General features: G+C 44.7%; 1 long non-coding RNA gene and 1 pseudogene across 1 annotated transcript; both read left to right on the top strand.

Annotated features, from left to right (window-relative positions):
• Positions 1-2,572: 2,572 nt before the first annotated feature.
• LOC115109265 (potassium/sodium hyperpolarization-activated cyclic nucleotide-gated channel 2-like) overlaps positions 2,573-24,360 on the top strand; it is a 103,484-nt pseudogene continuing 81,696 nt past the window's right edge.
• On the top strand, positions 11,527-15,863 carry LOC115109266 (uncharacterized). Its single transcript, XR_003860489.2, has 4 exons — positions 11,527-13,484; positions 13,589-13,704; positions 13,804-13,917; positions 14,854-15,863. It is a non-coding gene; the product is annotated as an uncharacterized LOC115109266 (long non-coding RNA).

A 24,360-nucleotide genomic window follows, 5' to 3' on the forward strand; every position in this document is an offset into this window, starting at 1 on the left:
TGTGCCCCGCTCAAAACAACTGTTAACTTGGAACTGCAAAATCTGACTTTAGTAAGTTCAAGACAACTGGGAACTCTGGAAAAACGAGCTACGACTGGGAAAAAATATTTTGAACGGTCATCCAACTCGGAATTGTAAATCGGGAACTCAGGCCTCTTTCTAGAGCTACGACATGAAGATCACTGACGTCATCATGATTCAATTTTTTTTCTTCTTCTTCGATTTCCCAGTTGTTTTGAAAGCACCATTAATCCAGAGAATGCAAGACTTTGATGACAAAGTTTGATGACAAAAGAAATTACCATTACACCACCTTCCTGTTCAAGTGAGAACAGCACAACAAGGTGAGTCCAAAAATGTATTGTATGCCGCTGCATAAATGATGCAATATACCAGAGAGATATGCATACTGTAGCTAATAAAGAAATGCTAAGTATATGTTTTGTAGTAAGCTGTTAGTAGCGCGATATCAACCCAGAGCATATCGGACTGCATGATATCAACACGATATCAGCGCGATATCAACCCAGAGCATATCGGACTGCATGATATCAACAAGATATCAGCGCGATATCAACCCAGAGCATATCGGACTGCTTCTCTCTACCATATCACCGGATTCCTGCCGCTCAGGATCATTACACCGGATCATTACTCCGGATCATCGCAGCTAACTAGCTGCAAACGAGTGGCTACTGTTAACTAACGCCTCTGTCCCGAAGCAAGCACCAGCTAGCCTTGAGCTAGGCCCAAATACCAGCTAATTCTAGGGCTACAATACCTCCTTTGCCAATTGGCCTGGACCCTTTATTGTCGACACAGAGTCCAGCCATCACGACTGGACTGCCGACGTGATCGCCCGATGTGGTCTCAACAGGCTATTCTGTTACGATGTCACCAAAGAACCATCTACTAGCCCCGGCCCGCTAACTTTTCTGAATGCTGTGTCCCCTGCTCGCCTAGAGTAGTAGTGACTATCAAACGGCACCCTGACTCACCTATTGCTGCTCTTGTGACCCTATGATCCCTCGGCTACACAGCTGATGCCCCCTGGACTGTTTCAATAACACGGTAAACATTTTGTTTACCTGTCGACCCCAGCCTCGAACTCAGGTCCTGTATGTACCTAACTGACCCGCTCTGCACATTCATTGCCATTTACCCATTGTTGTCTTAGCTCTCCTGATCAACAACTGTGATTGTTATGCCTCTCTCTAATGTCAATATGCCGCTCTGTCTTGGCTAGTACTTATTTTTATTTCACTATAGAGCCCTGAGTCCCGCTCAAAATGCCTTTGATAGCTCTTTTGTCCCACCCCACACACATGCGGAGACCTCACCTGGCTTAACTGGTGCTACCAGAGACTGGTGCTCTCTCATCGTCACTCAACACCTAGGTTTACCTCCACTGTACTCACATTCTACCATACCCTTGTCTCTACATTATGCCTTGAATCTATTATTCCACGCCTAGAAATCTGCTCCTTTTATTCTCTGTCCCCAATGCACTAGACGACCAGTTCTTATAGCCTTTAGCCATACCCTTATCCTACTCCTCCTCTGTTCCTCTGGTGATATAAAGGTTAACCCAGGCCCTATAGCCCCCAGTTCCACTCCTATTCCCCAGGCGCTATCATTTGTTGACTTCTGAAAAGTGTAAATGCCTTGGTTTAATGCATGTTAACATCAGAAGCCTCTTCCTAAGTTTGTTTTATTCTCTGCTTTAGCACCGCCAACCCTGATGTCCTAGCCGTGTCTGAATCCTAGCTTAGGAAGGCCACCAAAAAATCTGAAATTTCCATCCCCAACAACATGGTTAAATAAAGGTTAAATATATATCTTTTTTTTTTAAGTAGCCCATGTGCCTTACCCTAATAATTTAGTCTATTTTCCCCTCTTAATTTCCGCTACTGTTCTGACTTTGTGGTTCACATGTAGCCTATAACCTGTTAATGAGAAATGTAATCATTGAATATTGTAATTTATTGCTTGCCTACATTGTACTCCCTCCTCGATTTTTAGCCTGCCAAAATCCCCACTTCTAATTTCCTTAATTTTGTGTCTAGAGTCAAATACTTTCTATTGAACAAACTTCATTTCAGGATAGGCAACCGAAATTAATAATTAATGTATGTGTGTTATATTAAACAGAGAGGGAGTAAAATGTAGAAAAGCAATAAACATTTCAGATCAACTACTATTCGAATAAGACATGGGAGAGATGACGAAGTTTGGCAAATAGATTTATTTATAGACTAATACACTTGAAACAAATAGCCAAACCGAAAACTGCAGACATTACTAGTGCCTCCCCCGCGATCAAACCGATATAAAAAAAATAATGAAACGCAGATCAGAAATATCAATTAGCATGCAAATCGAAGCAATGAAGAATTGAGTGTGTGTGCGTTCACGCGAAGTGGGGAGGAGGATTCTGGCAGGGGGGAAATTTTCGGCACAACACCGGCTCCTTTGGTGGTGGAGGTGATAGGAACCTTGGAAGTATAAAGATTAAGAAATTTACACCAGGAGGGGGAGCAGCGTCAACAAGAACTGCAAGAACTCGAATAACAATGAGCTGTGGCTCATGCAAGGCGAGGAGTCCGCACCTAGTGTTCCTACACGCGCCACAAACAGTGCTCTGTTTTGCCAGGGAGATGCTGCTGGCGGTGGCGCCTCAGACTACAGGGCTGAACAGGACTCAGCCACAGGAACAGCGCTAACCGGGTTGGCTACTGGTTGGACAGGTGAAGGCATTACCGGTATGATATGCAACAAAAGCGGAGATTGCAGAAGGGACCCCGACATTTCTGGGAGCCTGTCCTCCATCATATTTTAGGCAGGAGAAGCAGACAGCAGGAATAGTTGAACCCGACGACGGGAAAAGGCAGTCTAGATGTAATTCAAGAGTCGCCAGCATGGACGGTTATATTACCTCAGCGGGGACCTTAGCACAGGGGCAAGGGACCGAGGTGACCGGGGCAACAACTACTGCCACTGTGAAAAAGGACCCCCGAGTTTCCTTCTCAAATGCCCCTAGTAGAAAAGCATCGTCCTCTGTACAGAACCAACAGAAGATGAATTCTGTCTCATGTTTTAAATCTGAGGATATATCCCAGGTTGTGACAGATGAATGGGAACCAAATGACAATCGAACATACATGCAGCGGCAATTTAGTTCCATGCTTCAGCCTGGAGTTAATAAATTTTCACTGCGTATGTTTGGGAGCCAAAAAGCTGTTGAAAAGGAACAACAGCGCGTCAAATCGGCCGGTAATTGGATTATTCATCCATACAGCGATTTCAGGTAAGTGTAAAGTGGCACTGAGGTTGGGCGCAAATCGGTCATCCATGGGCTGAACAAGTATAATCATTTAACCAAGACACATAACTTTAATTTAAATCACAATTAACCAAATTGATATTACGCATTGGAAGTAAACTATGGAGGAATGTTAAATGTGCAGATTTGTTGACATCCATTTTTTGCTGTCAGTGAGGTTTGCAGCTTTTCATCAGTAATGTATCGCCACTAAATGCAAATCTGAAATTATAGACCAAAAAATATTGTCAAAACACCGAATCTAAAACCCGAAAAAGTAGTTTATACATTCTCCTCATCATTGCGCAGTTTTGATAGATTTGTGTCTCATGACCTTTTCCATGATGGAACATAGTTGGTTTAGGGACGCGTGTTGTGTACTGCTCAAAACTTAGTAGTTAACATACAAAGGAAAGGCCTATTTATAGTAATGTCTCACGTTTGTAATGAATAGTCTGGGATTTGCAGTGATGCCTCCTGCATAAATCAACTGACCAAAAATTACTTGTTGGTGGTGAAGTTACTTGGTAAACATAATATTAAACTATTATTTAGGCAGGCTAGCCTAGTGGTTAGAGCGTTGGGCCAGTAACAGAAAGGTTGCCAGAAGTTGACTGGCCACCCCACATAGCCTGGTTCCTCTCTAGGTTTCTTCCTAGGTTTTGGCCTTTCTAGGGAGTTTTTCCTAGCCACCGTGCTTCTACACCTGCATTGCTTGCTGTTTGGGGTTTTAGGCGGGGTTTCTGTACAGCACTTTGATATATCAGCTGATGTACGAAGGGCTATATAAATACATTTGATTTGATTTGATTTGTTGCTACATCGAATCCCCGAGCTGACAAGGTAAAAAAAAAAAACGGTCCTTCTGCCCAGTTAACCCACTGTTTCTAGGCGGTCAGTGTAAATACAAATAGGTTCTTAACTGATTTGCCTAGTTAAATAAAATATTAAAGCTGCAATATGGAACTTTTTGGGGACTAGATCAAATTCACATAGAAAAGTGAGTTATAGATCTGTCATTCTCATTGAAAGCAAGATTAAGAAGCAGGAGATCTATTCTATGTGAGCTATTTCCATGCTTCCCGTTCTTAAGTTTCATTTTTTAGTCTTTTACTTTCGGTTTTGTACACCAGCTTCAAATAGCTGAAAATACAATATATTTCACAGCTGTTTAGATGGTACAATGATTATCTACACTATCCTTGCTTGTTTTATCACATAAACTGAAATTAGCAAGCAGGAAACAGAGGAACAATTTCTGCATAGTGTATCTTTAAATACACCTGAAATAATTGTCCTATAGTTCCTTTATAAAAAAATGCTTTATGGGCAATTTATTAAGCATGCTTTCAGTTTATTTTTATTAAAGTCAGCCTTTTCTATTATAACACATTTTGTAAAATTCCCTTATCGTGCCTGATTGATTACAGCGTTGTACACAGATATCTGATATTTTTTTTGTTAAATAACTTGGTAAATTGAGTACAGTATGAACCATAATACCCATAAAACCTAGCTGTAAAACCCGAAAATGGTTTCAATTGTTTTTTCACCATTCATTTTTCCGTAGGGTAATTTCAAACTACTTCATAAGGTTTGTGTTTTGTGTATGCTTATCCTGGCATTATGTTTTGATAACCATAGACAAGGTAACTTTTATCAGTATATTCTTCTGTAATAACTTTCCAATAATAAAATGCTAATTTGCCGCTAATGTGGCTATCATACAGAACTACACATCCTGATGCAAGTTTTGACGTAACCACTCAAGGCGCAGGGTGGAAAGAACCTCCACATTTCTTCATGCAAACTCATCCATAAGTAACCTAGCAAGTAGATATTACAGCCTTTCTAGTTTCTCGTGTAAATAATTGATATTTTGTATTTCTTGTGTGTATTCTTGTTTAGCATTTTTCAAATGACCTAGCTAGCTACCGTAGCATTTTTCATTACTCTCATTTTTTAAATTACCCTGGCCTTTTTAGCTAACTAGCTAACCTTAGATCTCTCCGTCGATCAGAAGCAAGGATGGTTCTGTGCTCTACACCGGATTGTAACAAGTAACGTTACTTTGATAAGCACACGTGTATTTGATCGTTTTCCGTCCTCTGAGTGAGAGGCTTCGCTGGAGTTGTGTGATAAGGTAAGCCCTGTTTGCTAGCTGCTAACAAGCTATTTTGGTCAAAGAGCTGTGGTTAGCTAGATGCTTTTGAAAATTAGCTAGATAATCACCGACTGTAGTTACGTGTACAACACACTTTACTTTCCTTACAAGTAAAAAGAAAACCAACATAGGATAGCATAATGACTGTTTTGATATTTTATTATTTACCTATTATTAAGTTATTTGTGAGCTAGCCAGCTACATAACGTTAGCTCACAGTTTGCGTAGTCATACTTTTTCACTTGGTGACATGCTAGCTAACGTTAGCCTACCAGGGCAGATATACAGCTAGCTGAATATCGCCTGGTGAGCTAGGTAGTTAGGCACCTTGGTTGGCTAGTTATCTACATTAGCTAACATTAGCTAGCTAACGTTGCACGATATCTCACCCTGGTGTAGTGGGACTTTACCAATAAGCGGTGACATGTTGAAACAAATCAAATTTGATTTGTCACATGCACCGAATACAACAGGTGTGTAGACCTTACCGTGAAATGCTTACTTACAAGCCCTTAACCAACAATGCAGTTTTAAGAAAATAGAGTTAACAAAATATTTACTAAATAAACAAAAGTAAAAAGTGAAAAATAAAAAGTAACACAATAAAATAACAATAATGAGGCTATATACAGGGGATACAGAGTCAATGTGCAGGGGTACAGTTTAGTCGAGGTAATTTGTACATGTAGTTAGGGGTAAAGTGACTGCATAGATAATAAACAGCGAGTAGCAGAGGTGTAAAAACAAAGGGGGGTCAATGCAAATAGTCCGGGTGGCCATTTGATTAATTATTAAGCAGTTTTATGGCTTGGGGGTAGAAGATGTTAAGAAGCCTTTTGGACCTAGACTTGGCGCTCCGGTACCGGTTGTCGTGCGGTAGCAGAGAGAACAGTCTATGACTTGGGTGACTGGGATCTTTGACATTTTTTGGGGCCTTCTTCTGACACCGCCGAGAATATAGGTCCTGGATGGCAGGAAGCTTGGCCCCAGTGATGTACGCACTACCCCCTGTAGCGCCCAGGGTTGGGTAGGTCACTTTCTAAATGTAATCCATTACAGTTATTACTTACCTGTCCAAAATTGTAATCAGTAACGTAACTTTTGGATTACCCAAACTCAGTAACGTAATTTGATCACATTCAGTTACTTTTAGATTACTTTCCCCTTAAGAGGCATTAGAAGAAGACAAAACTGTACAGTTTAAGTCGGAAGTTTACATACACCTTGTAAACTCAGTTTTTCACAATTACTGACATTTAATCCAAGTAAAAATTACCAATCTGAGGTCAGTTAGGATCACCACTTTATTTTAAGAATGTGAAATGTCAGAATAATAGTAGAGACAATGATTTATTTCAGCTTTTATTTCTATCATCACATTCCCAGTGGGTCAGAAGTTTACATACACTATATTAGTATTTGGTGGCATTGCCTTTAAATTGTTTAACTAGAGTCAAACGTTTTGGGTAGCCTTCCACAACCTTCCCACAATAAGTTGGGTGCATTTTGGCCCATTCCTCCTGACAGAGCTGTTGTAACTGAGTCAGGTTTGTAGGCCTCCTTGCTCGCACACGCTTTTTCAATTCTGCCCACAAATTTTCTATGGGATTGAGTTCAGGGCTTTGTGATGGCCACTCCAATACCTTGACTTTGTTGTCCTTAAGCAATTTTGCCACAACTTTGGAAGTATGCTTGGGGTCATTGTCCATTTGGAAGACCCATTTGCGACCAAGCTTTAACTTCTTGACTGATGTCTTGAAATGTTGCTTCAATATATCCACGTAATTTTCCTCCCTCATGATGCCATCTATTTTGTGAAGTGCACTAGTCCCTCCTGCAGCAAAGCACCCCCACAACATGATGCTTCCACCCCCGTGCTTCACGGTTCTTTGGCTTGCAAGCCTCCCCCTTTTTCCTCCAAACATAACGATGGTCATTATGGCCAAACATTTCTATTTTTGTTTCATCAGACCAGAGAACATTTCTCCAAAAAGTACAATCTTTGTCCCCATGTGCAGTTTCAAACCATAGTCTGGCTTCTTCCTTGCTGAGCGACCTTTCAGGTTATGTCGATATAGGACTCGTTTTCCTGTTGATATAGATACCTTTGTACCTGTTTCCTCCAGTATCTTCACAAGGTTCTTTACTGTTCTGGGATTGATTTGCACTTTTCGCACCACAGTACGTTCATCTCTAGGAGACAGAACGCATCTCCTTCCTGCGCGGTATGACAGCTGCATGGTCCCATGGTGTTTATACTTGCGTACTATTGTTTGTACAGATGAACGTGGTACCTTCAGGCATTTGGAAATTTCTCCCAAGGATGAACCAAAGTTGTGGAGGTCTTGGCTGATTTCTTTTGATTTCCCCATGATGTCAAGCAAAGAGGCACTGAGTTTGAAGGTACGCCTTGAAATACATCCACAGGTACACCTCCAATTGACTCAAATTATGTCAATTAGCCTATCAGAATCTTCTAAAGCCATGACATCATTTTCCTGAATTTTCCAAGCTGTTTAAAGGCACAGTCAACTTAGAGCATGTAAACCTCTGACCCACTGGAATTGTGAAACAGTGAATTGTAAGTGAAATAATCTGTCTGTAACCAATTGTTGGATAAATTACCTGTGTTGTGCACAAAGTAGATGTCATAACCGACTTGCCAGAACTATAGTTTGATAGCAAGACATTTGTGGAGTGGTTGAAAACAAGTTTTAATGACTCCAACCTAAGTGTATGTAAACTTCCGACTTCAACTGTATGTTACCAATTGAACGATATCTATTGCAGGATAAATCAATGTTAAAGTTTACATAGCTGGCCATATATAGATGTTAAATGGTTTTTTTGTGTTGGTAATGTAGGCTTCTTCTAACCCATTGCTTTCTACTACATATAATAATATTATTAAATTATATCTTTACATTAAAAACCAAAGTCTGTCAGAATTCCAGTCATTTCAATAAATGTTATACCCCTTGATCTTCAAGAATAGTACTTGGAAATATGGAAGTATAGATTAGCCAAATAGTTTTTACCTGAGCATAACCCCAAAACTAAGGACTTATTAGCCAGCCCTACTCTGTTGTTTATGATTTTGTTGTCATAGAGACCTGATTGGGGCTCATTGATTCGAGTTGAAAAATAAATGCTGCGCTCATGGAATGGCATGCTTTGAGCGCCACTAAAAAGTGCTATTTACATGTGAAAAATGTATGTCATATGCTGTATTTGCTATAGGCCTATTGTTTACATTTTTGTTGGTGACACTTTGATATCTTGATAATATGCAGCTGTTTAAAGGGAAAATCATCAGATGAAAAAATAACAAAATTGTTGGACCTCTGTTTTGGTAAAAAGCTGAGGGATAGGCCTGGAGAAATGTAACCACTCTCAGATTAATAGACAGGGCTATGAATTTAAAGACTGGCCATCCATGATAGCAACATGATTGTTTTAACCATATTATGAGGGTATACAGTGTGTATTTACATTTACAATGTTTACAAACATTGGAGAAAAACAAGCTTATATTTTGGGTTCTCATGGAGTGTTACAGTTATGTTATATTCTTCAAGAATTAAAATATATAGAGTACCAGTCAAATGTTTGAACACCTACTCATTCAAGGGTTTTTCTTTATTTTTGACTATTTTCTAAATTTCTTCATAATAGTGAAGACATCAAAACTATGAAATAACACATATGATATCATGTAGTAACCAAAAAAGTGTTAAACAAATCAAAATATATTTTATATTTGAAATTCTTCAAAGTAGCCACCCTTTGCCTTGTTGACAGCTTTGTACACTCTTGGCATTCTCTCAACCAGCTTCTCCTGGAATGCTTTTCCAACAGTTTTGAAGGAGTTTCCACATATGCTGAGCACTTGTTGGCTGTTTTTCCATCACTCTGCGGTCCAACTTATCCCAAACCATCTCAATTGGGTTTAGGTCAGGTGATTGTGGAGGCCAGGTCATCTGATGCAGCACTCCATCACTTTCCTCCTTGGTCAAATAACACTTACACAGCCTGCAGGTGTATTGGGTCATTGTCCTGTTGAAAAACAAATGATAGTCCCACTAAGCGCAAACTAGATGGGATGGTGTATTGCTGCAGAATGCTGTGGTAGCCATGCTGGTTAAGTGTGCCTTGAATTCTAAATAAATCACAGACAGTGTCACCAGCAAAGCACCCCCACACAATCCCACCTCTTCCTCCATGCTTCATGGTGGGAACCACACATGCGGAGATCATCCTTTCACCTACTCGTCATTTCACAACGACGGTTAGAACCAAAAATCTCGAATTTGGACAGATTTCCACGGGGTTAATGTCTATTGCTCATGTGTCTTGGCCCAAGCAAGTCTCTTATTCTTATTGGTGTCCATTAGTAGTAGTTTCTTTGTTCCTTGTTTGTCAACAGTTGATGTTGAGATGTGTCTGTTACTTGAACTCTGTGAAGCATTTATTTGGGCTGCAATCTGAGGTGCAGTTATTCTAATGAATTTATCATCTGTCTCTGCTAGGTAAAGCCCTGCCTTATCTCAGCTCACTGGTCACCTTAGCAGTATCCACCCATAGCACGCGCTCCAGCAGGTATATCTCACTAGTCACCCCCAAAGCCAATTCCTCCTTTGACCACCTTTCCTTCCAATTCTCTGCTGCCAATGAACTGCAAAAATCACTGAAGCTGGAGACTCATATCTCCCTCACTAGCTTTAAGTACCAGCTGTCAGAGCAGCTCACAGATCACTGCACCATTACATAGCCCATCTGTAAATAGCCCATCCAATCTACCTCATCCCCCTACTGTATTTATTTATTTATCTTGCTCCTTTGCACCCCAGTATCTCTACTTGCACATTCATCTTTACATTAATCACCCCAGTGTTTAATTGGTATATTGTAATTACTTTGTCACCATGGCCTATTTGTTGCCTTACCTCCCTTATCTTACCTCATTTGCACACACTGTATATAGATTTCTTTTCTACTGTAAATATTGACTGTATGTTTGTTTATTCCATGTGTAACTCTGTGTTGTTGTATGTGTCTAACTGCTTTGCTTTATTCTTGGCCAGGTCACAGTTGTAAATGAGAACTTGCTCTCAACTAGCCTACCTGGTTAAATAAAGGTGAAATAAATAAAAGAATCTGCAGCAGATGTAACTCTGGGTCTTCCTTTCCTGTGGCGGTCCTCATGAGAGCCAGTTTCATCATGGTGCTTGATGGTTTTTGCTACTCCACTTGAAGAAACTTTCAAAGTTCTTGATATTTTCCACATTGACTGACCTTCATGTCTTAAAGTAATGATAGACTGTTATTTATTAACTACAGGTTACCCCTTTAAGTCTATCAAATGTGTGCGAGTTTGAGCATGTGTCCATTAGGCCTATAGATTTTTTTTATCAGCGTATATTACATTGGCTGGGATCCGCACTATGCAGCTGTTGCAAGAGCGCATTTTTCACTGGTTGTCCACTGGTTTCAAAAACAATGATTAAACTTCTTGAATTCAACCATTATTGGGTTCAAATACACATTTAGATTTGTGAACCACCATCCACAACGACCACAATCTGTAAATCGCAAATAGCTAAAGGGAGGGAGCAGCAGTGTGATTCACATACATGCGCTATGAAGAAATCAATAAGTGTTATCTGTATCGCCGTAGACTACATCACTGCTGTCATCCTTACCTCCAAGCCTTTATGGAAGTTGGATAATCTTTGGATGCCGACAGCAGTCGCACCATTGGAAGACATACCTTGGACCAAAGCCTATTGCTGTGCTTTTCCCACGATCGATCAAACACATTTGGTGTGTCATCATAGTGGTCTCTGTCTTGTGGTCAGACTCGCTCAGGTGGAACAAACTTAAACGTGCGCAATTTTTCAATGCTGATTAGAATGTCATTGAGAAAACAGGAAAGTGTGAAATATGTTTTTCTCGAAACATCCTTTCTGAATTGAAAAGTAATCCTTGAAGTAATCATCTAGTTTTTCCAAAGTATCTGTAATCTGATTATATAATTTTTTCTTGGTAACGTAATGGATTACATTTACCATTTTTTTTGTAATCCCTTAAATGTAACATGTAATCCTTTACTCCCTAGCCCCGTTAGCGTCTTACGGTCAGATGCCGAGCAGTTGCCATACCAGGCGGTGATGCAACCGACCAGGATGCTCTCGATGGTGCAGCTGTATAACTTTTTGAGGATCTATGGACCCATGCCAAATATTTTCAGTCTCCTGAGGGGGAAAAAGCCACATCTTCATTACTTTCTTGGTGTGTTTGGACCATGATAGTTTGGACACCAAGGTACTTGAAAATCTCGACCCGCTCCACTTCAACTCCAACGACGTGAATGGGTGCTTGTTCGGTCCTCCTTTTCCTGTAGTCCACGATCATCTCCTTTGTCTTGTTCATGTTAAGGGAGAGGTTGTTTTCCTGGCACCACACAGTCCCCGGCCACTAGAAGCACCGCTTCTGGATGAGCATTTTCTTGTTTGCTTACGGCTTTATACAGCTCGTTGAGTAAGGTCTTAGTGCCAGCTTCGGTTTGTGGTGGTAAATAGGCGGCTACGAAAAATATAGATGAAATCTCTCTTGGTAGATAGTGTGTTCTACAGGTTATCATGAGGTACTATACCTCGAGACTACCATTAACTACTCACCGACGAATACTCACAAGGCACCCTGACCTCCACCCCCTGTATTTACTTATTTTCTTCACGTGAATGACAGGGATTTGGGCCTTGTCTGGGAGCAACATTACTTATATCCTTTGCGTCGGACTCATTAAAGAAAAAATCTTCATCCAGTTCGAGGTGAGTAATCGCTGTTCTGATATCCGGAAGCTCTTTTCGGTCATAAGAGATGGTAGCATCAACATTATGTACAAAATAAGTTACAAACAGTGTGAAAAAATACACAAAATAGCACAATTGGTTAAGAGCCCGTAAAACGGCAGACATCCCCTCCGGCGCCATTCTTCTGAATTAGCAAATGTGCCTAACGTTAGTGATTAGCGCTAACTAGCTAACATTATTTAACATTAATTAACATGTCACCACAGGGAAAAGTATGACTACATGAACGGTGACCTAACGTTAACTAGCTGGCTATCAAAGGACTTGTGGGTTCAATGTTTTCCCGTACAAAACACAAAACGGTTTTGTTCCACGAGTGCATAGTTACACGACTAATAAAATGACCTGTGAAGTCAGTTATACACGTCAACAGGGATGGAAATTAAACTAGCCCGAGGATAGTACTTTTCAGACTGGGCTAGTAGACAATGTGCCAAACTAGCCTGACACAACAGTGAAATGGCTGTGAAATGAAAATGTGCCAAAATTTACAAACATCGCATGCCACAGATTTAGGACCCGGGCTAGTAGAAAATTGTGGTCTGCTGGCGAGTGCCCAAAATCCTTATGTTCCATCCCTGCATGTCAGTCCCTTTCAGATGATCCCCCTATCACTGTTTGTCCTCCTCAACGACCTCACCGCTGAGGGTTTTAACTTCCCCGTTGATAATTAGAATCAGAAGTACAGTCGTATAGCTCATCACAATACTAAACCTCTTCGGCAAATAGTACTCTAGACAGTCCTGATCATCTAGTTGAGCATTCCAGATAATTCCATCCCAGCAGAAATGTCCCATTCACATTGTAGGATTTTAGATGTGCAGATAGAGATGAAAGCCCAGTCCATTTTACAGTTACTTTAGTCAAGTGTAGATTTTAATATAGATTTGACCATTTTACTAATCAACTTAGCTAGCTAGTAAAAGTTTTTTTTTAAATCTTTCAGGTTGGTGGACTGGAAACCCAGTGGCAACAATCAGGTCTGTATCTGTAATTTTCCGGTGGGAAAGAGAAATGGCCCTGTATTTACCAGAGAAAGATCCAGACTGTTGATTGGGAAAAAAGAACGAACAATGAGGCATGAGGATTGGGTGTTGAGGGACCATTTGTCACATTGTCCAAGGTGGGTTTGTGTTATGATAAACAATGCATTTTCTGTCCAGATAAAGATGTTGATAGGGCATTGAGAAAGACCCACCACTGACCTAATGTCTCTTTGTTTTCCAGTCCAAAAGGAGTGCATCCCTTGTGCCATCTGGTGCACGGACATCCTTTGCCAGTGTGATCTGAGTGCAAGTGTCAAGTTGTAGAGACTACAACAGATCGAGCCTGTGGACGGACAGGTCAGTAACTCGTCAAATATGATACAATATTGTGTAAAACATAGAATTCATAAATGCATCCACATTTTTACTTTATGTCCCCTTTTCCCCATGTTTTAGAGATGTGGAGTGACATGCGAAACACCAGGCTCACCCCACGAGATCAGTGCATAATCAACGCCATCCTCAGCAAGGAGATATGCTGGAAATGAGTTACTCTCTCTAACTCTGGGGGTAAGACGTAATTTAAACATCACAGCTATAAATTCCCACTGTGCCCATTATAAAATGCAATATGAATTGTGTCGTACTAGTGAATGAAACTGGGAGGAGATGCACTCAGACCAGCCTTTGTGATTGAACTTACGTTAACTACATTACTTTAGTTGGCTGCTTTGAGCAACACTTGAATGTAATATAACCTATTCTAGGAGCCTATTGTTTGTGTATGATCTTTATTCATTGTTCACTTGTTTTTCAACAATTTCAGGTATAGGCAGGGATGACTGGGACCTTCAGCTAGTAAGACACAGGGAGCAAGAAATTATTTGAACATCACAGATAAATTCCCACTGTGCCCATGATCAAATTAACTACATTACTTTAGTTGGCTGCTTTGAACAAAACTTGTATGTAATATAACTATCACTTTTCAGGTATGAGCCAGATGCAGACAGTGTCGAAGAATCAAAAGTTTATTTCTAGTACAGGGGCAGGCAAACAACAGGTCAAAGGGAGGCAGAGGTCATTAATCCAGAGAGGGTGCAAAAGGTCCAGAACGGCAGGCAGTCTCAGGGTTCGGGCAGGCAGGGGTCAATAGACCAGTGAGGTGGGGCAAGGTATAGAACGGCAGGCAGGCTCAGTGTCAGGGCAGGCAGAATGGTCAACACCGTGAAGGACTAGAAAACAGGAGAAAGAACAAACAGGAGCAGGGGAACAAACACTGGTAGGTTTCACGAAACAAAATGAACTGGCAACAGACAAACAGAGAACACAGTGATAAATACACAGGGGATAATGGGGAAGATGGGTGACACCCGGAGGTTGGTGGAGACAAGCACAAAGACAGCTGAAACAGATCAGGGTGTGACAATTACCTATTCTGGGAGCCTAGTGTGTTTGTATGAACTATGTGGAATAATTTTGGACCATTGGCTTCCCTGAAAACAGTTGCTGACAAGCGGAGCAATAGGAGTCTGTCAGACATTGTCATGCTGGATGGGGATGGTGATGGAGGCTTTGGTGGTTCACACAACGAAGAAGCAGATATCCCTTCCAATGATGTGGAGTTGACGTTGGACCTGGTGCCAGGAAGGATTGTCTTCACAGAGGCAGTAAAACCCTCCTTCCTTCATATAGGAATCCTTCAACTTCACTGTCTCTTCAATAGTAAGGTCCCTTGCACCATAGGGACACTTGACCTCCAACACAGCTGTGGTGCCCACCCAGAATCCCAGACCCCGTGAACAAAAGCCCTCCTGCACATCCATCCCTGTAGCCATTTGATCTGAGGACCCTTTTTTAGCAGTGATGGAGTAACACGCTTGGCCCTAACCACTGCTCCATAATTTATGGCTGTCAACCTCCATCTTCTCATGGTGTGTCAGTTGGGGTTGGTGCAATGTCGAACTGTTGCCTGCCATATAGCTTTCGGCTGCTCCACCAACAGCGCCATGCCAACCAGGATGCCAGTTTGCCCGAGGTGCCTTTTTTAAATTTAAATTTAAATTATTTTTTACAATTTCCAGTACAGACAGGAATGACAGGGAGGGTAGCAGTTGTTCTGGCTCAGGTTCAGGGAGACATGCCATTCCACTGAACCTGCCCCAGAGATGGTTCCTTAGCTACTGAAGATCCTCCTCTGTGGGCTCTCAGGACAGAGGGTTGTAGTCTTCAGCCAGGTACAGGTCCTCCACTGACTGCACCTAGTTGGGCACGGCTGGCTTCCTCCATTAGCATTCCACATCCGTACGGCTGAAATTGTGACCCACCAAAATAGGCTGCATGGCTACCTGTATGTATTCAGCTCCACGGAGGCATAGAGGGAATCACCTGGTCACCTACAGAGACCTGCCAAGATGGAAGATGTTAAGTGCCACATGCCTTTCAATACATTCATTTGAACACCTTGAAATACATAAAAAATGTGCTGTATAAATAAAGTTTGATTTGAATGATGATATATTCTGGTTAATGATAATTGATTAAGTGTATCTTTCTTTGTAGAATGTTGACAGCTGTATAGAACACATTGTATTGCTAAGATTCTCAAACTTAACTTGATAGCTACACTCCGATACAGGATAAACTTTTTCTCTCATATTGGCCCTGACCAAACCAATAAGTTGCCCCTCACTATAGCTGTACTTCTCCACATGGTATCATGGTATCAAGGTATCAACTGTCCCAGATGCAGACAGTTGTGAAGTAACAAAAGTTTATAATAAAAACGGGGGCAGGCAAACGACAGGTCAATGGCAGGCAGTGGTCAACAATCCAGATCAGAGTCCGAAACAGGAGACAAAGGGCTGTGAGACATAGTTTTAATCCTAGACACATGAAAAGTGGGATGTATACGGAGGGTACGGGGCAACAGAAGATGAACAGCAGAAGGGGCTAATCATTGTGAGGATGGGGAAAGGGCCAGTACAATGGGGGGAAAGTTTGCAGGACTCCACCCGGAGGGGCAGATCTCAAGTAGACAGCCATACCCTCTTCCCGAGACGACACCGGGGAGCCGGAGTCCGGTGTCAGTCCGCTTGTCGCCTATACCTGGAGGTAGTCTTGAGAAGAGCCGACTGGGCTCTCTTCCAGGTACGGCGACAGTGGCGGACAAACATCTGGCCCGATGGTATGCCGGCCTCTTCCTCTTGCTCCGGGAAGAGCAGGGGAGGGTGTTGCCCTCGAAAGGCGAGAGTCTGTTGGCAGAGCAGGGGATGGTGTAGCGGGCTTATTCAACACACACGAGTTGCTGGCTCCAGGTGGTGGGGTTGACGGAGACAAGGCAGCGTAGAGTGGTCTCAAGGTCTTGATTGGCTTGCTCTGACTGGCCGTTGGACTGAGGGTGGAACCTGGAGGACAGGCTGGCCGATGACCCAATGAGTGTGCAGAACGCCTTCCAGAACCGGGACTAGAACTGAGGAACCCGGTCGGAGACCATGTCCACCGGGAGTCCATGGATCCGGAAGACGTGCTGCACCATGAGCTGGGCCGTCTCTTTGGCAAATCAAATCAAATCAAAATCAAATTTTATTTGTCACATACACATGGTTAGCAGATGTTAATGCGAGTGTAGCGAAATGCTTGTGCTTCTAGTTCCGACAATGCAGTGATAACCAACAAGTAATCTAACTAACAATTCCAAAACTACTGTCTTATACACAGTGTAAGGGGATAAGGAATATGTACATAAGGATATATGAATGAATGATGGTACAGAGCAGCATACAGTAGATGGTATCGAGTACAGTATATACATATGAGATGAGTATGTAGACAAAGTAAACAAAGTGGCATAGTTAAAGTGGCTAGTGACATAAGAATGCAGTCAATGATCTAGAGTACAGTATATACATATGCATATGAGATGAATAATGTAGGGTAAGTAACATTATATAAGGTAGCATTGTTTAAAGTGGCTAGTGATATATTTACATCATTTCCCATCAATTCCCATTATTAAAGTGGCTGGAGTTGGGTCAGTGTCAATGACAGTGTGTTGGCAGCAGCCACTCAATGTTAGTGATTGCTGTTTAACAGTCTGATGGCCTTGAGATAGAAGCTGTTTTTCAGTCTCTCGGTCCCAGCTTTGATGCACCTGTACTGACCTCGCCTTCTGGATGATAGCGGGGTGAACAGGCAGTGGTTCGGGTGGTTGATGTCCTTGATAATCTTTATGGCCTTCCTGTAACATCGGGTGGTGTAGGTGTCCTGGAGGGCAGGTAGTTTGCCCCGGTGATGCGTTGTGCAGACCTCACTACCCTCTGGAGAGCCTTACGGTTGAGGGCGGAGCAGTTGCCGTACCAGGCGGTGATACAGCCCGCCAGGATGCTCTCGATTGTGCACCTGTAGAAGTTTGTGAGTGCTTTTGGTGACAAGCCGAATTTCTTCAGCCTCCTGAGGTTGAAGAGGCGCTGCTGCGCCTTCTTCACGACGCTGTCAGTGTGAGTGGACCAATTCAGTTTGTCTGTGATGTGTATGCCGAGGAACTTAAAACTTGCTACCCTCTCCACTACTGATCCATCGATGTGGATAGGGGGGTGTTCCCTCTGCTGTTTCCTGAAGTCCACAATCATCTCCTTAGTTTTGTTGACGTTGAGTGTGAGGCTATTTTCCTGACACCACACTCCGAGGGCCCTCACCTCCTCCCTGTAGGCCGTCTCGTCGTTGTTGGTAATCAAGCCTACCACTGTTGTGTCGTCCGCAAACTTGATGATTGAGTTGGAGGCGTGCATGGCCACGCAGTCGTGGGTGAACAGGGAGTACAGGAGAGGGCTCAGAACGCACCCTTGTGGGGCCCCGTGTTGAGGATCAGCGGGGAGGAGATGTTGTTGCCTACCCTCACCACCTGTGGGCGGCCCGTCAGGAAGTCCAGTACCCAGTTGCACAGGGCGGGGTCGAGACCCAGGGTCTCGAGCTTGATGACGAGCTTGGAGGGTACTATGGTATTGAATGCCTAGCTGTAGTCGATGAACAGCATTCTCACATAGGTATTCCTCTTGTCCAGGTGGGTTAGGGCAGTGTGCAGTGTGGTTGAGATTGCATCGTCTGTGGACCTATTTGGGCGGTAAGCAAATTGGAGTGGGTCTAGGGTGTCAGGTAGGGTGGAGGTGATATGGTCCTTGACTAGTCTCTCAAAGCACTTCATGATGACGGAAGTGAGTGCTACGGGGCGGTAGTCGTTTAGCTCAGTTACCTTAGCTTTCTTGGGAACAGGAACAATGGTGGCCCTCTTGAAGCATGTGGGAACAGCAGACTGGTATAGGGATTGATTGAATATGTCCGTAAACACACCGGCCAGCTGGTCTGCGCATGCTCTGAGGGCGCGGCTGGGGATGCCGTCTGGGCCTGCAGCCTTGCGAGGGTTAACACGTTTAAATGTCTTACTCACCTCGGCTGCAGTGAAGGAGAGACCGCATGTTTTCGTTGCAGGCCGTGTCAGTGGCACTGTATTGTCCTCAAAGCGGGCAAAAAGTGATTTAGTCTGCCTGGGAGCAAGACATCCTGGTCCGTGACTGGGCTGGGTTTCTTCTTGTAGTCCGTGATTGACTGTAGACCCTGCCACATGCCTCTTGTGTCTGAGCCATTGAATTGAGATTCCACTTTGTCTCTGTACTGACGCTTAGCTTGTTTAATAGCCTTGCGGAGGGAATAGCTGCATTGTTTATATTCGGACATATTACCAGACACCTTGCCCTGATTAAAAGCAGTGGTTCGCGCTTTCAGTTTCACGCGAATGCTGCCATCAATCCACGGTTTCTGGTTTGGGAATGTTTTTATCGTTGCTATGGGAACGACATCTTCGACGCACGTTCTAATGAACTCGCACACCGAATCAGCGTATTCGTCAATATTTCCATCTGGCGCAATACGAAACATGTCCCAGTCCACGTGATGGAAGCAGTCTTGGAGTGTGGAGTCAGCTTGGTCTGACCAGCGTTGGACAGACCTCAGCGTGGGAGCCTCTTGTTTTAGTTTCTGCCTGTAGGCAGGGATCAGCAAAATGGAGTCGTGGTCAGCTTTTCCGAAAGGGGGGCGGGGCAGGGCCTTATATGCGTCGCGGAAGTTAGAGTAACAATGATCCAAGGTTTTACCACCCCTGGTTGCGCAATCGATATGCTGGTAAAATTTAGGAGTCTTGTTTTCAGATTAGCTTTGTTAAAATCCCCAGCTACAATGAATGCAGCCTCCGGATAAATGGTTTCCAGTTTGCAAAGAGTTAAATAAAGTTCGTTCAGAGCCATCGATGTGTCTGCTTGGGGGGATATATACGGCTGTGATTATAATCGAGGAGAATTCTCTTGGAAGATAATGCGGTCTACATTTGATTGTGAGGAATTCTAAATCAGGTGAACAGAAGGATTTGAGTTCCTGTATGTTTCCTTCATCACACCATGTCTCGTTAGTCATGAGGCATACGCCCCCGCCACTCTTCTTACCAGAAAGATGTTTGTTTCTGTCGGCGCGATGCGTGGAGAAACCCGTTGGCTGCACCGCCTCGGATAGCGTCTTCCCAGTAAGCCATGTTTCTGTGAAGCAGAGAACGTTGCAGTCTCTGATGTCCCTCTGGAATGCTACCCTTGCTCGGATTTCGTCAACCTTGTTGTCAAGAGACTGGACATTGGCAAGAAGAATGCTGGGGAGTGGTGCGCGATGTGCCCTTTTTCGGAGTCTGACCAGAACACCGCCTCGTTTCCCTCTTTTTCGGAGTCGTTTCCTTGGGTCGCTGCATGCGATCCATTCCGTTGTCCTGTTTGTAAGGCAGAACACCGGATCCGCATCGCGGAAAACATATTCTTGGTCGTACTGATGGTGAGTTGGCGCTGATCTTATATTCAGTAGTTCTTCTCGACTGTATGTAATGAAACCTAAGATGACCTGGGGTACTAATGTAAGAAATAACACGTAAAAAAACAAAAAACTGCATAGTTTCCTAGGAACGCGAAGCGAAGCGGCCATCTCAGTCGGCGCCGGAAGTACAAGTGGCAGAGGGGTAGCTTGGGGAGAGGAATGAAATGGGAGGCTTTGGAAAACAGGTCCTCTACTGTCAGGATTGCAGTGTTGCCATCAGACGGCGGGAGACCTGTGGAGAAGTCCAGGGTTTTATGAGACCAGGGACGGTGAGGGACAGGCAATGGTTGAATGAGACCAGCTGGAGCTTGCCAAGGAGTCTTGTTCTGCGCACAGATAGTGCAGGCAGCGATGAATGCGGAGATGTCCGGAACCATGGTAGGTCACCAAAAGCGTTGCCGCACAAAGGCCAGGGTCTGATGGGAGCCCGGGTGGCAGTCTAGCCTGGAGGATAGGTCCCACTCCAGGAGCGAGGGGTGGACAGCATCAGGATCAAACATCTGGTTATCTGGGCCCCCCAGGGTTTTGCTGGGAACATTGCACCTCATGGACCTGCTTCTCTATTCCCCAGCTGATTAACGTCGCCAGGCACGAGGAGGGAAGGATGGTCTCGGGGTCCGAGGGTGTAGCCGCGGGGCTATAGTGGCATGGCAGCGCATCCGGCTTGATATTCTTGGATCCCTGTTGGTAGGAGAGGGAGAAGTTAATCCAGGTGAAAAGTAGGGCCCACCTAGCTTGCCTGGAATTGAGACGCTTGGCGGTGTGGAGATAGTCCAGGTTCTTGTGATCAGTCCTCCAACCAGTGTTTCCACCCCTACAACGCCATCTTCACTGCGAGAAACTCACGATTCCCCACATCGTAATTCCTCTCTGTGGCGTTGAGGTGATGGGAGAAGAAGGCGCAGGGGTGTAACTTGAGGTCCAGGGCATAACGCTGGGACAGGACAGCCCCACTCTGACATCCGAAGCATCGGCCTCCACCACGAACTGACGGGACGGGTCAGGAGGAACCAATATGGGAGCTGTGGTGAAGCAGTGCTTGAGGTCCCGTAATGCCCGGTCAGCAGCTGGGGACCACGTGAACGGAACCTTGGGCGAGGTGAGTGCATACAGCGGGGAAGCCAGGGTGCTCTAGTCCCGGATAAAGTGGCTATAAAAGTTGGCAAAATTCCAGGAGACGTTACACACTGCACTCTGGACGTAGGCTGGTGCCAATCCACTACCGCTCTCACCTTCCCGGGATCAATCAATCTGTTCATTTCCTGCAGCGATGATGTAATACAAGAAGGGGATGGAATTCACATTTCTCCGCTTTCACAAAAAGCTGGTTCTCCAGGAGGCGCTGGAAGACCTGTCGGACATGGAGCACGTGTTCTTGGGCTGAGTGGGAGAAAATGAGGATGTCGTCGAGGTAGATGAAGACGAACCGGTTCAACATGTCTCGGAGAACATCCTTAACCAGGGCCTGGAACACAGCTGGAGCATTGGTAAGGTCGAATGGCATGACCAGATATTCGTAGTGACCGCTGGCTATATTGAAGGCAGGCTTCCACTCGTCCCTTCCCTGAATCTGCACCAGATGGTAGGCGTTCCGCAGGTCAACTTGGAGAAAACGGTGGCTCCCTGGAGTGACTCGAAGGCCGAGGTGATGAGTGGTAGCGGTTATTCACTGTGATGTCATTGAGGCCCCGGTAGTCGATGCACGGGTACAGGGTTTTGTCCTACTTCTCCACAAAGTAGAACCCTGTGCCGGCGGGGGAGGCAGAAGGACAGATACACCCTGCAGCTACGGAGTCCTCAATGTAGTTCCCCATAGCCTTGGTATCCGGACCCAACAGAGAGTACAGTCATCCCTGGGGCGGGGTGGTGCCAGGGAGAAGGTCGATCCCACGGTCATAGGGTCGATGCGGAGGAAGTGAAGTGGCCCGGGCCTTACTGAAAACCTCCTGTATATCCTGGTATTCCACGGGAATGGCAGAGAGGTCCGGGGCAACTACCGAGTCCACAGGAAGACTTCCCAGGGCAGGCTGCGCTGACTTCAAGCAATGGGTGTGGCAGAACAGGCTCCAGCCAATGATGGCTCCAGCAGTCCAGTTAATGAGGGGATTCTGTCACTGGAGCCAAGATGATCCCAATACCACAGGAACCTGAAGAGACTTAATTAGCATGAATTGGACTGCCTCGCTTTGTTTCCCTGACACTCGTAGGTTGATGGGAGTGGTATTGTGGGTGACCAGGCCTATAGAGCGCCCGTCCAGTGCTCTAAGATGCATGGGAATGGAGAGGGGCTCAGTGGGGATGCCCAGTTCGGACATCATGATAGCTTACATAAAACTCCCATCGGCCCCAGAGTCGATGAGTACGCAGAGAGATTTCGACTGATTACCCCACAGCAACATGGCATGGAAAGGGGTGCGAGTAAGGGGAGAGGAAAAGTTCTCCTTATGGCCCACCAGAGTACTCATCCCTACTGGTGAGCCTGATCTCTTAGTGGACAGGAGGACACATAATCACCAGTAGTCCCGTAATACAGGCAACTCTTCGTGTGAAGCCGGTGTAGGCATTCGGCTGGAGACAGCCTAGCTCTGCCTAGTTGCATCGGCTCGGGAAGAGGTGAATTGGCAGACTTTGGAGACTCTCGGGTAGCCTCGGGTCCTCTCGGCCATGGATGACATCGGGGTCTTCCGGGATACCTCGGAAGCGAGGTGAAATCTTTGGGAGGGCGTGTGACCTCCTCCTTCCTACATTACCGTAGCCTCCAATCGATCCGGATGGTCAAGGCAATGAGCGAGTAGAGATCCGTCGGTAGATCTCGGGCTGCTAGCTCGTCCTTAACTTCCTCCGATAATCTGTGCAGGAACGTGTCGAACAGCGATTCCAGGTTCCAGGCACTGTAAGTTGCCAGAGTCCAGAAATCCCCCGCATAGTCTGCCACACTGAGGGAGTCTTGCCAAAACTGCAGTAACTTCCGGGCAGCCTCTCTCCCAGACAATGGAGAATCTAAAACCTTCTTCACCTCCACCACAAACTCCTCCAGACTGAAGCATTTGGCCGACTGTTGTTCCCAAACGGCCGTAGCCCAGGCGAGAGCCCTCCCGGACATCAGCCTGATAAGGTATGTTATCTTCGAGCGATCCGAGGGGAAGGAGGAGGGCTGCAGTTCGATGATGAGAGAAACGCCGGACAGGTTCCGACTCTCCAGCGAAGCATTCTGGGGGAGGTAAGCAGAGTTCTTGGGAAACCGGGGGTGGCCGGGGCGGCCGTGCTGCTAACAGACGGGTTACTGAGGGCTGGGAGGTTACCATCGTGGTAGGCGGCCAGAGTGACAACCTGCGGAATTCCTCCAGCAATGTGTTCAACATGCGGTCATGGCGTTCGGCCAAGGTTTGGAACCCTTCCATAAGACCACGAAGCAACTCCTCATGCCTTCCAATGGTGGCTCCTTGGGAGGAGAGGGCATTGCGGAGCTGGTCCGAGTCTGCTGTCCGTCATGGCCAGACCCAGATGCAGACAATTCCGAAGTAAGAAAAGTTTATTACAAAAACAGTGGGGCAGGCAAACAACAGGCCAAGGGCAGGCAGAGGTCAGCAATCCAGAGCACAGTCCGAAAGGTACAAAACGGCAGGCAGGCTCAGGGTCATTCAGGGCAGGCAGAGGTCAGTAATCCAGGGTGGTGTGACAAGGTACAGAACAGCAGGCAGACTCAATGGTCAAAACTGGGAAAACCAGAAGACAGGAGCTAGAGAAAGACAGGAGCACGGGAAATACACTGGTAGGCTTGACGAAACAAAACAAACTGGCAACAGACAAACAGAGAACACAGGTATATATACACTGGGGATAAATGGGGAAGATGGGGCGACACCTGGAGAGGGCAGGAGACAAGCACAAAGACAGGTGAAACAGATCAGGGTGTGACACATGGCCAGACTTATAGTGGTATTTTCCCCTTTTAAATGCTCTAATGCGCATCATTGAAAAATGCCATAAGGTCTGAAATAGACACCAAAGTTGACATACTGTACAAACAATTATCTAGTAATTATCTAAGTAATACAAAATACACTTTTGATCTGCTGGAGTTTAGTCAGTGGCTAGCTAAGACAA

The sequence above is a fragment of the Oncorhynchus nerka genome, linkage group LG25, assembly GCF_034236695.1.
Source record: "Oncorhynchus nerka isolate Pitt River linkage group LG25, Oner_Uvic_2.0, whole genome shotgun sequence".
NCBI lineage: Eukaryota > Metazoa > Chordata > Actinopteri > Salmoniformes > Salmonidae > Oncorhynchus > Oncorhynchus nerka.